Here is a 14,921-nt window from a genome sequence, read left to right on the forward strand (position 1 = left end):
AATACTGAAAGTTGCTGGCAAACATGGTAAACATTTGTTGTAACCTTCATGCCTTGGAATGTTGTCAAAAACTCCCTTGCAGTCCTTATCTGATTTGGCATTTTGATAGTGAGTTGTTGATTCAAAATGTTATTGCCTGTTTCACACTAACACACTTCATAAAACTGTCATTATTTTCCAGACAATCTGTCATATTTATCACAATGATAGCTTGTCTATTGGGACTATCAGGCTGCTGTACATAGTATCGTTAACCTTTGCCTGTGGCACAAATCAATTTCACATAGAGAAAGTGTACAGAGGTAATGTATGAACTTACACTTTGAAACAGTAAGTGAGTAAAGTAAGTCCATGAGTTTTTTTCTGCAGCAGCTTCGTTCATTTCTGAGCAAACTCTTATTATTTGGGCATTTAAAAGCATAACAAAATGCAGAGAGACCGTATCTCACAACACTCGTAAGTTAGGGTATTCGTAAGTTGTAATCGTGGTTCATAAAGTTATATACCAATTGGTTTATGACAATTTTTCTTTAAAAAGAGGGGTCATTTTGAGATATGTCTAAAGTTTATGGAAGGTGCTTCTTTAAAATTGATTGAATATGACTTTCTTAAAGTGACTAAGAACAGAACCACTAGCATGACATGAATTAAATGATAAATGGGTTGTACTTGTATAGCGCTTTTCTACCTTCAAGGTACTCAAAGCGCTTTGACACTACTTCCACATTTACCCATTCACACACTGATGGAGGGAGCTGCCCTGCAAGGCGCTAACCAGCACCCATCAGGAGCAAGGGTGAAGTGTCTTGCTCAGGACACAACGGACGTGACGAAGTTGGTACTAGGTGGGGATTTAACCAGGGGCCCTCAGGTTGCGCACGCCCATTCTACCACTGCGCCACGCCGCCCCTTGACTTCAATTCATATTGACTTGTGTATTATATTTACTAGATTTAGTGCTGTAAAGCAATTTAAAAATTGAGTGATTAGTTATTTATGATGTAATTGAATAATCTAATTAATCACTTTTTAATCTCACAAAAAAACTACATTTGAAGTATTTTCATTTAAATTCATGAGGTTATTATGACAGACTAACAGATTGATATGTAACCAAAAAAGTGTCTGTATGAATTATTGTACTGTTTTCAGCCATCTCAACCATTTACTGAAATAATACATCAAGTCCACATTAAATGCTGAAGTTAATACATCAAAACAACTCAAGCACAAAAAGCTCAACACATGAAAACACATTTTATAAAATTTTAGATTCAAAATTAGAATAACCCAAATACAAAACATAATATGGTAAAAATTACTCCAATCAATCGCAATTAATGCCATTATTTGAAACCCATAATTAGACTTTGGGTTATAAATCCAGCTTTGATAGAAGGACTTCTCTCACAAATCAAGTGAGTAAGATTAGTTTTTCACGCTACCGATCACCTCACACAGAATGATAATGCGACTGGGTCAAACAAGTCAAGGACGGATGTTTTCCTATAGGACTATGCAGTCTTGTATTGAGGTAATATGATGTAGTGATGCAACATTTGTATGAATATCAGACACTTTTATAAAATACCTTGAAAAATATTTATACTGATCTTAAGAACAGTGGCTGTAGGTATTCGGTGAGACCACACTAGTTTTATCAACAATGATAAATAGAGATTTGTGTTTGACTCGATTAAGTTTGAAAAGTATCGTGCTCTGCCTTTAATGTTTTAATTTTGTCTTTCAGAATTTCAAGGTGCACAGTTTCGTTCTTTCCTCTTCTGTAAAGTAAATATACCATCAGTTATACATAGCTGAAGTATTTTATTCTGGAATCACAGAGCAGACCTGGTTAAAATTGTTAAGCCGTTTTTCCACATCTGGACACGACCCTATTTTACTGAGTTATATGGTAGGAGATGAGAGCATTGGTGAATATTGTCAGCAGTGGTGTAATTTAAAAACAAACAAAAAAAACAAGCTGAAACCAGCGTTTTTGACTCATGGGTATAGATTGGAGATGAAAAGATTAGGTATTTATGTTCTGATATACAAGCTCTTCTACCACATACAAGACACAATATGCTTTTTTTATCATTGCACTTAACATGTACAACAAGATATGTTTACAGTAAACCCGTCCAAGAAACAGTAATACAATATTACGGTGGGTACAGGACAGGAAGCTGATGGACCATCATATGGGCATATACAAAAGATGGGAAACCTAAAAACACAGGGATGGAAGAGGGTGAAAAGAAGCTACTCCTGTCGGGGGTGCAGTGTGGAACTAAGAAAGCAACCTCAGCAAACACGAGTACACATAAGCACATTTTAAGACATACAACTCGAGACTTAAAATGGGGGAGTTGTTACAGCGCAAGCAGTCAACCTTTGGCGCAGACGGAAACGGCACCAGGGTTTCCCCTTACTGTATTTGATCGTGGCGCACCGCCACGGCATGATATTAACTGACACACCTTAAAAATTAGGTGTTTTTTTTGGCAAAGACATGCACCTGGGGATAGGTTGATTGGCAACACTACATTGGCCGTAGTGTGTGAATGTGGGTGTGAATGTTGTCTGTCTATCTGTGTTGGCCCTGTGATGAGGTGGCGACTTGTCCAGGGTGTACTCTGTCTTCCGCCCGAATGCAGCTGAGATAGGCTCCAACACCCTCCGCGACCCTAAAAGGGATAATCGGTAGAAAATGGATGGATGGATGTATGGATTGTATGATATACCCTAGAGTGCACTGGGACACATCATTAGTGCCTGAGATCATCGAGGGTTTTGGGTCTTTCAACATCATACCTCCTCCCTCAGGTGACCCAGCCAAGGTTGATCAGACCCCAGCTTGTGTCCCAGCAGCATTAGCCCACAGATTGTTCCTCGTGATCCAAAGCCATCTAGAGCAGGGGTCTCAAACTCAATTTACCTGGAGGCCATTGGACGCAGAGTCTAAGTAAGGCTGGGCCGCAAGAAATTATGTCTTAAAAAAAATGTTGCATACTCCTTAGCATGTCTAGTTGTATAATGACGTTTCAAATTGTATTCCTTGTGCACCGCAACTTTATCTGTGCAAATAAGACACGTCGGAGTCGCCCCTGTGCTCAACATAGAAATATTGCGTCTCTCACTTTTCCTGGAATTGTCTTTGCTCATCACGAAGTTTTCTCTTCACTGCAGGCTTTGAAAACGACATGTTTGGGGTTGTGGAATATATTTGTGTTCACCCGACGCGCGGAGAATAATGTTATTTCCGCAATGTGTGTCATTCCGCTTTTCCTCTCTACAGCAACACGGCGGTCGGCAGATAATAGCCCGGATAGCGCGTGCAAAAAAGTGACGGCTCCCGGAGTGTTATCCGGCGTCATATAGAAATACATGTAGTGTTCTTTGTGTGAGGCAATGCAAATTAAACAATAAAAAAACAAACAAACAACGTTTTGAATTTGTCCAGGTTATCGGGGACTGTTATTATTGACGGACAGATGTCACGGTGTGACTGCAGCCAGGCACGGAAAAAAAACCCTTGTCACCATGGCAATGTTTTTGTCACTTTCACTCATATTATTGCTTTTCCACTAACGCAGGGGTAGGCAACCGAGAACATTGAAAGAGCCAATTTGGACCCAAATAACAAAAATTGTCTTTGTTTCGAGCCAACGGAGAGAGGCGGCGGAGGGGGGGGGGGTTGCGTTTCTCTGCTTGCATCACGCAAGTGACGTCAATGTTCGGCCCTCGCGAGCCATATACCACACCGTGATTGGTAGATTATTTCAGCTCTGCACACAACGCTGTCAAGCGCCATTCATATAAAACTTGCGGGCCGCATTAACATTAAACTTTCATATAAGGTGGGGACCGCAAAATAACGTCTCGCAGGCCGCGTGTCTGAGACCCCTGATATAGAGACTCTCTCTGCTGCCTCCATGGTGGCATTGATGGCCTTCCTTTTCTCAGCACCTGTAATGCCCAGTAGCGTGAACACCTTGCACAGTGAGCGGCCAGCAAAGCCTCTACACTCATCTTCAATGGGCTCACAGCATGCCTTCCAGCTTTCTCTTTGGCATAGCTGGACTAGCTCCTGGTACTTTGACCTATTAAGGTGGGGGCCGCTTGTTCGCCTCCTCTATGCAATCCTCTCAAGGAACTGATTGCTCTATCAGTAGCACCTGCATTGAATATATTGCCGTAAGCAAGATGTCTAGCTGGCCTCAATGAAGTTGTGACCTAGACTGGAAACGTGAGCTGCTTGCCCAAGTCCACTTGTAGATCCCAGTTCAATGCTGAGTTGAGGAGCCCGGCTGCTGGTTTGGGCTGTGACTGTGGCTGCTTTCAAGCTCTGACAAAGGCGATTCTCTTCTTGCCAAGTTGTTGCTTGCTGCTGTTGTTTTTGGCCACATGTTTAGCTATGGCTTCAGCCACTGTTTCAGCACCTCGTTGTGCCTCCAACGGTAGCGGCTTTAGAGCAACTACTCAGGATGTGCTCCAGCGAGCCTTTCCTGGAGCACAGCACACAGGCTGGATAGTCATTCATGCCCCAGAGATGGAGATTGACTGGGCTGGGTAAGACGTCGTAGACAGCATGATCCATGATCATAATGCGCTGGGGTTCTGCCAGCCTGATCTCAGACCAGGTCACCTTCCTCTCCAATGCACCCTCCCTGCCGATGCATGCCCACCATCCTGCTGGTTCGTTCCTCCTCAACCTCTGCATGTACCTCCTTTAGGACTAGCTGGCGTTTGTCCTTACCACGTGCCTTCTCGTAGCACAGGTTTAGTAGACCAGCTTTGTGTGTACTATGAAGTTTGCACGTGTTCTAGTACACGTAAACCTTTAGTATATCAGGCCCTTGGTGTTTATGGTCCTTTGAAAAGATTCACATTAGACAGTTTAATTGACTAAAACACTGATTAAGTACTCTTACAATAAAACATGTGCATATACATTATAGTCCTCCCCTACTAAGATCCAGTGCTTGCAGATGCAAAGTAAAAAAATCTGCATTTACTAATAGTCGGCGTGTTATGTGTAATCTACGAGGACTGCGTGTGCAATAAATAACAAGTGCAAACATGGTGCAGATTGCCCTTTTTGAATTAGGTTCTTGCATGTACTGTACCACCTTTGCCAAAAGAGCCAATTATTAACCTCCGTATTCATGCTATCATATGCACTAACGGTCCCACCTGTGCTGTTTAGTTATGTTGTGAAATATGCAGCAAACTGGGAATGGAAAGGCTAAGGATGGAAAGGATAAAGCAGGTAAAAAGCAGACTAAAAATGTACCATAGTAGCAATATAAAATATAACATATATGTAATACTTAAATATTATATATACAGTATATAACATATACTGATATGTTATATTATTATATTATATATGTTTGTATAATATATACAATATACAACAAATACAAATTACCATGTACAATATTACAGTTGATGTAACAGCTGCAGCAAAAAAAGGTGTTACGTGCGGGTCGCATCTTCCTGCGGGGTGGTTCTCCCGGGATGCGGACGGACAACTCCAGACGAAGGCGTGAGGTAGGAGATAATTTATTTTCCATAAATCCGTAAAGAAAACAAGAATAAACAGAAAAGCGGGCCGATAGCATGGGAAGCTAAGGCGAAGCTTAGCGCAGGAACAAAAATCAAGAATCACAGGAAAAACCAAACGTAACTTGTTGCATGAAGCAAACAATGAAGCCAGACTGAGCGTGGCAAGAAAGGTGAATAAATAGCTCTCTAATTAGTGGTCGACAGCAGGTGAGCATGCCGACCACTAACCAGAGGCAAGTGAACCCAATTAATCCCCAAGGAAACTAAAACAAACCCAGAGATGCACAAAACAAGAACTAAGGCAGTTCAAAAGTAACACAACATAACTAAACAAAACATGATCCGGGCCACAGATTATAACAAAAGGGCAGCATAAAATAGAGAGTAGATCCAGCAGAAAATATACATTAAAAACACGGAGAGGTTGCCAACATAGATGTATGCAGGTAATAGACAGATATCATCTGTTCCTCAATGGCAAGTGATTATTCAGCTGGATGGAGTGCAGAATGAAGGATTTCTTGAGTCGAACACTGTGGGAATGAAGCTGAAGGAGCCTGTTGGAGTATGAACTCTGCTGTTCCTCAATTGTCTGGTGGAGTGGGTGGGCCTCTACATTTAAACCTGTGTCGGTGGCACTATAAGCAGGTGGGTAAAGCGTGTTGCCCAAGGACACAACGGCAAGGGACGAGGTTGGCGGAAGCAGGGATTGGACCTGTAACCCTCATGTTGGTTGCACGGCCGCTCTATCAACAGAGCCACGCCACCCCAGTTGTGTGCGCTATCAAGTTTGCAAGTGGTTTAATACACGCAAGCCTTTAATAGATTAGGTCCTATGCTGAGCGCTGCTGTTTTTAGTAAAATAAAATTATGTTTGTCCATTTTTCAGATCATAATAATATAATTTCTCCAGAATATAATGTCATATAGTTTATTATGCAATAGTGATGTTATCAAGGTGCTGATGTGTCTGTAAGAACATCTGTTACAAACTGATACAATATTATAATTTATAACCAATATAGAAGAAGGTGTTTGTAAGCTATCACACAATTGTGATTTATCACTCTGAGGTCCAGATTTATTTATTTTAATGTAAAACTGAGTGGGCTAAGTTTCTGATGGTTGATTTTTATATTTCCTGCTAAATAAAGGTTATCCACAATCGACCCCTTCGGGCGTGAATAGATAAAGGGATAGTAAAACATCTAATTGGTCAAAGTTCCCAGCACAGGGGGCACTGCTTAAGTGTTGGAATACAATGTATATGCAGCCTGCATTTTAGATCCCGTGGTACTTGGATGCAAGGGCGTAGAATTGGGTATGGACGCTAGGGACACGTCCCTACCAATATCCAGCCGCTACTGTGTAGTCACTATCAATACAAGCGCTGCCCGCTATGTTTAGTCAATGATTATGGCACAGAAAGGGTTAAATGTCGGTCTCTGCTAGAAGTCCCGCCTTCAATCTAAATATCGCTTCCTGATTGGTTGCCGGTTTCATGCTAACTTACGTGTGATTGGCTGTCACTGCTGTCACTCCTTCTGCTTGTAAAAGCTAGCCTACATGCTAGTTGCTAGCGAGCGGACGAGAGGCAGTGCAACTGTCAGTGTAAGTTGTCAACATGTTCAGCATTTGTTGTTCCTGGCACACGGTAGCTAGATGGATTTTAATATCAGTGGTGTGATTTACATTGTGTTTGTGTCCATTTGCTTGCGTGTGTGCTGTAGGTTTTGAAGGATGTAAATGAAAAGAAAACTGGATATAAAAGACTTCTTTAGGAGTCAAACTGTAAGTTACTTCAAGGGTGTATAGAGGCCCAACAATATTGAATAATTAAACAATATATCACTCCAGTCACGCCCCTTGGAGTGCTATAATGAGCATATACCATGGACTGGAGTGATATATTGCTTTTATAAAATGGTTACCAATAAAGGAAATATGAAATAGGAATACTCAATCAATTTAATGTAGTTTTATTCAACCAGAAATACATAATATCCAACAAAATAGCCTCACTGTGGAAAAAATAGTCCCACTTATCCAGACGTTAGCTCCAAATTAGCACTGCATCTCATCTTTTCCTCCGCTTTTTGTCAGGTGAAAGTCAACGCTCAGTCATCCTTTACCATTGTTAACCCTCCCCGGAGGTGAAAGTTAACCTTAAACATGTGAATTCAACTACTTTAGTCCGTTTTTTAACATCGTAAAAACATCAGCTGTCTTTTACAATGGACTGCAACAGTCCGTTGTCATGGATACATGACAACAGCTTCCATTCATACCAGTCATACGTGCCTGAGGCGGAGTGATAGCCTACACTGTGATAAGGCTTTAGAATAGTAGCCGTGCTCAATATTCAAACCACGGTTAACAGCCAATCAGATCGCCGGATTTCACCTTTCCGTTTTATTTTTCAAATTATTTTTTAGTTACATGTATTTGTGTAGAAGTGAGCAACGGTTTGAAAATACTAATGAACAAAACTTTGTGGTGGAAATACAATAAAACCTCACTAGATTATCATGTGATTTTACAATTATAAAATAAAACAGTTAATATTAAGTAATATTCATATTTAGTAAAAGCCTTTTTGCTCAGGCAGTAACTGTACCATCAAGCTCTACAGTCATTGTCCTTAATGTATCTGTCACGCATCAACATATTTTTTTGTAAGGAATTAGTAACAAACATCTTTACAGTACAAAAGCAGCAATATAAAGAAGTAGATGAAGGGAAAAATTTTGAGTGATTTAAACACAAGGTGGGGAAAGATTATTACAGTTCATTTATGTTTATTTACAATGTTGTATTGCATGAATGCATTTCTGATGTTGTTGATGTACAGTAGGCTATGTTAATTGACAGTATGATGCACAGTTGCACTACAGCCCTACACCAAAGAGTAAAGATGAGAACTCTTTGAAGTTGTCTCCTTTGCTTTCATTTTAGTTCCTTTACATCTGCATGACGTGAAATTATGATTGCTAATGTAAAAAAAAAAAAAAAAATAAACTTTCAGAGTGCTGCCTTGGAGCACTTTTGTGTCCCCACCAATCTCAAAATCAAACCTACTCCCTTGCTTGGATGTATACCATCACTGTTAAAAAAATTGTTAAATGTGTCAGGACCAAACTTCAGTACTCTGAAGTTTCAATACAATGTTGTGTTGAATAGAAAAAATAACCCAAGAGGCACCAGACATTTATACAATATTGATTATACATGCATGTTTTTTAGAACTGACTTTGAAACATTGCAAAATAGTTGTATATGTAAGCCAAAACATGTTGGTTAGACACGTTAGATCCATGTTGTTGGTTGGTAAATGACCAAATGTCAAAGTCAATCAATAAATCAATAAAAGTGTATTTATATAGCCCTTAATCACATGTGTCTCAAAGGGCTGCACAAGCCACGACATCTTCGGCTCAGATCCTACATCAGGGTAAGAAAAAACTCAACCCAATGGGCACAATGGGAAACCTCGGAGGGGCCGCAGATGAAGAATGTCTTATAATCCTTGCAAAGAAAAGGGAGGGTGGATCGCAACCTGACATTGAATGAACGTCGTCAAAAAGCATGTTGTTTCAGTGTTGTATTTGTGTTGTAAAATATTGGTTGGAATATGAACAAAATTCCATGGCCAAATCAACGTCAGAACCCGACATTAATTAAACGTCCTAATTCAACCAGTTCTCAACGTTGTTTTAATGTTTTGTGCCTGCTGGGAAGAAACAAGAAATATTTGAGGAGCTCATTTGGGATGTATAATTTAATTTGTAACGGGACAAGCGGTAGAAGTGGATGGATGGATGGATGGATAATGTAAATTAAATTGCAGTGTTTGCGCTGCATAATTATGTGCAAAAATGAGACCATCTATGCTGCACCTCACAAAAATATATTCTCACAAAAGTCAAATGTGACGCTTTGTTGATATTGTTTTTACCATCATGTTTTTTGTGCATTTTCATTATCATTTTAAAATAAGCAATTTGTTCAGTACATATTAGACTTTGAATGGTTAAAACTTTTGATATGGGAATGTTCCCAAACCTTTAATGTAAAACTTGAAAATAATATTGTTGAGCGTATTGCAAGATTGACATGTGTTTTAGCAAAATAGTTATAAATATAACACCTTTGAACGTCAGCAATTACTAGCTGTATTGTACGTATGTATTTATTCAGAGTTTATTAATAAACTTAGAAAAGCCTTCAAGTGTTATGGTTTGCAAGGGGAGTGATGGCAAACGGACACCAGGTGGCAGTAGTGTACAGAGATTTAATATATATAGAGTAAATATATATATATATATATATATATATATATATATATATATATATATATATATATATATATATATATATATATATATATATATATATATATATAATACTACTACTACTACTAATAAGAAACAATACTATTCAACTAAAGAATGGTGTGTCTCAAAAAACCAAGAGAGTGTATGGTGTAAGACTATGTAAAGTATTTAATTGGAGCGTTTTACCATAAGTATTGGAGATGCGGTGCTGTCAGACAAGGGCGAGGCAGGCAGGATTGTTCAGGGCCGGAAGCGGGGTCGAAAGGCAGGAGCGAGTCGTCGTTGTCCGGGGGCGAGCGAGGACTCGAGGAATGAAGGAGGCAGTCAGAGAAAGAAGGAGATCCGGGGAAAAGTGAGACGCACAGCTCACTTTGCAGGCGATGGACGGTACTGTGGGGACATGGGAGAAGACAAGGGACAAGTCTAGCCACGGAGAGGAAACAAGAATAGCGCAGAGAGCTTCGCTTATGATTCACCATATGAGAACTAAGTTCCCGCGCCGATCCTTGGGTCCACTTGTCCTTTATTGATCTTGCCCTCATCAGAACCAGGTGAGCAGATTGATAAATGAGTGCAGGCTTGTCGCTGCGTGGGCGTGCTGCGCTCAGCGTGAGCGGGGGCGTGTCCGGGTGCGCTGTCAGCAGGTCCTCCGGGTGATCCCGCAGCGGAGGGAGACGCAGACTGCGCATGTGCCGCAAGAAAGTGTCATGTGTCATCATCAATGGCACACACATTTCTATGAAAAATAAATTCAGCAATCATGCGAGTCACTTTTTTTTCATGTCTTTCTTAAAACAGATCTACTGCTACGTTGAAAGACTCCCCCATATACCCTCACCCATGCCCCCTATGGGACTCTATGCACTCATTTCTGCCACTGCTGGTTGCCATCTTCTTGATCTTTATGTGAGATGAATTCCCCCAGCAAGCAAACAGCACCGAGAACAAACGAGGCCGAGGCAGTGAAGCAAAAATATTCAAACAGATTACTCAAAAAACACACCAAGTTTCGTTTAATTGATCACTCTCTCACAGGATAACTGAAAAAAAAATCTGTACGAACAAAGGAACCGTTCTTTGACCATCTTTCAAAGATATTTACAAGAGTATTCAACTACCTAAACAATATTACCTTATGTTACTGGAGTGGACGCCAGATGAGTTATGATAGGCTGTGATCGTTTTTAATCATCATCTCGGCAATTATTGAACATCTGCCATGTGAATGTCATTGATAATGAATCCTGAATGAGCTGTGCAGTAAAGACATTGTCATCTGTGTAATTGTCAGCAACACTTGTATTCCATCTGTTGCTATGAAAGTGAATCATTACTTGCAGAGGCTGTATTTTTTTTACACTGGTAAAAAAAAAAACTGTGAAAATCCCATTTAGTGTCGCTGTGATCAATAAATAGACTGTGAACATATTATACACCCTTGGGAATGCTCGAAATAGCGTTCATAGATAACACAAAAGGTAATTGCTGTGTATATAGCACAAAGTGTTAGCGTAATTAACATCATTACAAGTGTTAGGACTCTACATAAACAATTTTCATCAACAGTGTGCAAATGAAGTACTATGTATTTGTATAATATTTCTACCGAGGCATAAAAGTATCCAGGCAACATCCACAGTAGGTAAGTGCAGCCTTGAAGCCTCAGTGCCACTAATTTAAAAAAAACCCAAAAAAAAAACCACGTAAAGAAGACTAGCAGAGCTATAATAATGAAGAAAGCATAACCTTCATAAAGGGTAATTACTTTTAAAAGTTATTACAAAAATATATTGGGACGCTTTTATCACCACCTCCTGAAAAGACTGAGGTCCTCCAGGGTGTGTGTGTGTTACTACCTGCGGTGTTCAATGCCATTGTTTGCTGGGGTGGGTGGACATGCACAATCTCCAACCTCTCTCACCCCGTGCACAACACTGTGGAGGCCTTGAGTTGATCCTTCAGTATCAAACTGTTACATCCACAGTGCAAAAAGGAGTGCTTGGTGCACAACCATAAGAATCGCAATCAGAATCAGAATCAGAATAGTTTTTATTGATATTGTTTAAGAACGGGTTCACAAACCAGGAATTTTTCTTGATACAATCGTGCAACATAAAACACATATGACACAGAATATGTAATCAAAATGAACTGTAACTGAGCTATCAGATCTTGTTATTGCTCATGTGTCTGATGGCCGAGGGGAAAAAACTGTTCAGGTGGCGGAAGGTGTGGGTCTGGATGGACCGCCTTATCTTGCCTCTGATTGGCTAGTCTGTAATGTTTCGCCCTAACCTTAGCCAATTGTGACTCATTATTAAGTGTTTATTGTATATTGTGAGCAAACAGTGGTGCTGAATTTCTCCCAGGGATCAATAAAGTACTTTCTATTCTATTCTATTCTATTATGCGAACGGCAATTAATCATCATGGATTTCTCCGTACGTGTAGATGTTCTCATTCATCCAGGTCATTGTATTTTCTCTTTTTCGGGGGGCCTGGATTTGTAGTCCGTTTTGTCTTTGTAACTTGTAGCTGTAGACTTAGACTTAGACAAACTTTATTGAGCCACAAGGGAAATTGTTCCACACAGAAGCTCAGTTTCAAAGTCTGGAAGGGTAAGGATGGAAAAAATAATGCAGGTCTTAAGTAGATTAAAAATGTACCATAGTAGCAATATAAAATATATGTAATATGTAATATTTACTTATTATTTATACAGTATATAATATATACTTATATATTCTATTATTATAACATGTACACTATATAACAAATCCCAATTACCATGTAAGATATCACAGTATATGACCAGCTGCAGCAAACAAATTTGATGTAAGCTCCAAGTGTCTAAAAATGGCCAAGCTACAGAGAAAGCTTCTCACTCAAAAATTATCTGAGCTTCCGCCTAGCTAATGGGAAATTGTCAGGTTCAAGCCCTGATGACATCTATTAAACAGACAAGAAGCAAGGAATCATGCACAAACAGAGTTTAATATAGCTCAATTGAGGAGAGACGTTTTTTGGGCTGTACTCTAGTTACAGATCCAAACTACGCTCTAAAGTCCAGCCCACGTGTTTACTCTTTTTATCTGGGAGGTCCCTGGTTACATCATCGAGGCTGCTGCTAGAGGAAAGGGGGTGATCAGCAGCCCCACACACAATATATAATTATATAAAAATGCAAATGTGCTGACATTTGTGATATCGCCCTGTCTCTGCTTTGTCTGCGTCACGGCGGTGTTCGACCTTGGCAGTCAGCAGGCTGTTGCTGGACACAGACACTGATACAAAACGACTACCAATCTTTGTGTTTGCAAGTCATCTCTTTGCACAGATAGAGAAGTACTACTTTAACACGATTGATAATAACTATAGCAAGGGCCCTTAAAGGCCTACTGAAATGAGATGTTCTTATTTAAACGGGGATAGCAGGTCCATTCTATGTGTCATACTTGATCATTTCGCAATATTGCCATATTTTCGCTGAAAGGATTTAGTAGAGAACATCGACGATAAAGTTCGCAACTTTTGGTCACTCATAAAAATGCTTTGCCTGTACCGGAAGTAGCAGATGATTTGTGCGTGACGTCATGGGTTGTGGAGCTCCTCACATCGTCACATTGTTTACAATCATAGCCACCAGCAGCGAGAGCGGTTCGGACCGAGAAAGCGACGATTTCCCCATTAATTTGAGCGAGGATGAAAGATTCGTGGATGAGGATAGTGAGAGTGAAGGACTAGGAAAAAAATATATATTAAAAAAGGCGAGGGCAGTGGGAGCGATTCAGATGTTATTAGACACATTTACCAGGATAATTCTGGAAAATCCCTTATCTGCTTATTGTGTTACTAGTGTTTTAGTGAGATTATATGGTACCTGAAAGTCGGAGGGGTGTGGCCACGGGTGTGGTGACCGTCAGTGTCTCCAATGAGAGGAGGTAAGAGAGTCCGCAGCTGCAGGAGGACCCAAGCTCCTTCGGGAATGTAAACAAGGAAACACCGGCTGTGTTTGTGTTGTTAAAGGCAGCTGCAATACACTGCTTCCCACCTACATCTTTCTTCTTTGACTTCACCATTATGAATTGAACAAATTGCAGAAGATTCAGCAACACAGATGTCCAGAATACTGTGTAATTATGCGATTAAAGCAGATTACTTTTAGCCGTGATCGGTGCTGGAAGAACATTTCCGCTACAACCGGTGACGTCACGTGCACGAGTCATCATAAGCGTCATCATTCCGTGACGTTTTCAACAGGATGCTTCGCGGGAAATTTAAAATGGCAATTTAGTAAACTAAAAAGGTTGTATTGGCATGTGTTGCAATGTTAATATTTCATCATTGATATATAAACTATCAGACTGCGCGGTCGGTAGTAGTGGGTTTCAGTAGGCCTTTAAGTTCGGTTTCAGCACCCTTGTTTGGTTTTTCTTGGTTGTCATGGGTGCTGGTTATTTTCACCTGCCTCTGATTAGTGTTCGGGACACTCACCTGTTCCCGGCTACGATTCAGAGAGCTATTTAGTCCATCCTCTGGCCTCATTCTGGTGTTTTTGCTTGCTTCTATGTAACAAGTTACGATGACCTTTTCTGTTTTCTATTTCTGAGCCAAGCCTTGCCTGGTTCATGTGCTTACCTTTTCTTGCTAGCTACTCTGTTAGCTTTCCCGTGCTATAGGCACACTTGTTTTGTTTATTTTGTATTTTGCACGTTTAGTAAAGACATCTACTGGAGAGCTTGGAGCAGATGGACACTTTTTTTATTTACATTTTTTCCGAGCATGCGTACTAGATCGCGTTTCACCGGCCGATAGAGGAGTCTTTAACGGTGGCATTGTTGTGTGTGGACACGGATAAAGTTAGGTGTGATTTACCCTTAGTGTAAACGGGGCCTTTGACTGAATTTTTTTTTTTTATCATCTCCCTATCCAGTGTTTACCTGTTTCACACCTTTATTGTAAGGAGCGCCGGAAGTTGGCAGACTTCTCTTGAATGGGATAGTGCTGAAAATC

The sequence above is a fragment of the Nerophis ophidion genome, linkage group LG09 (genome assembly GCF_033978795.1).
Source record: "Nerophis ophidion isolate RoL-2023_Sa linkage group LG09, RoL_Noph_v1.0, whole genome shotgun sequence".
Taxonomy (NCBI): domain Eukaryota; kingdom Metazoa; phylum Chordata; class Actinopteri; order Syngnathiformes; family Syngnathidae; genus Nerophis; species Nerophis ophidion.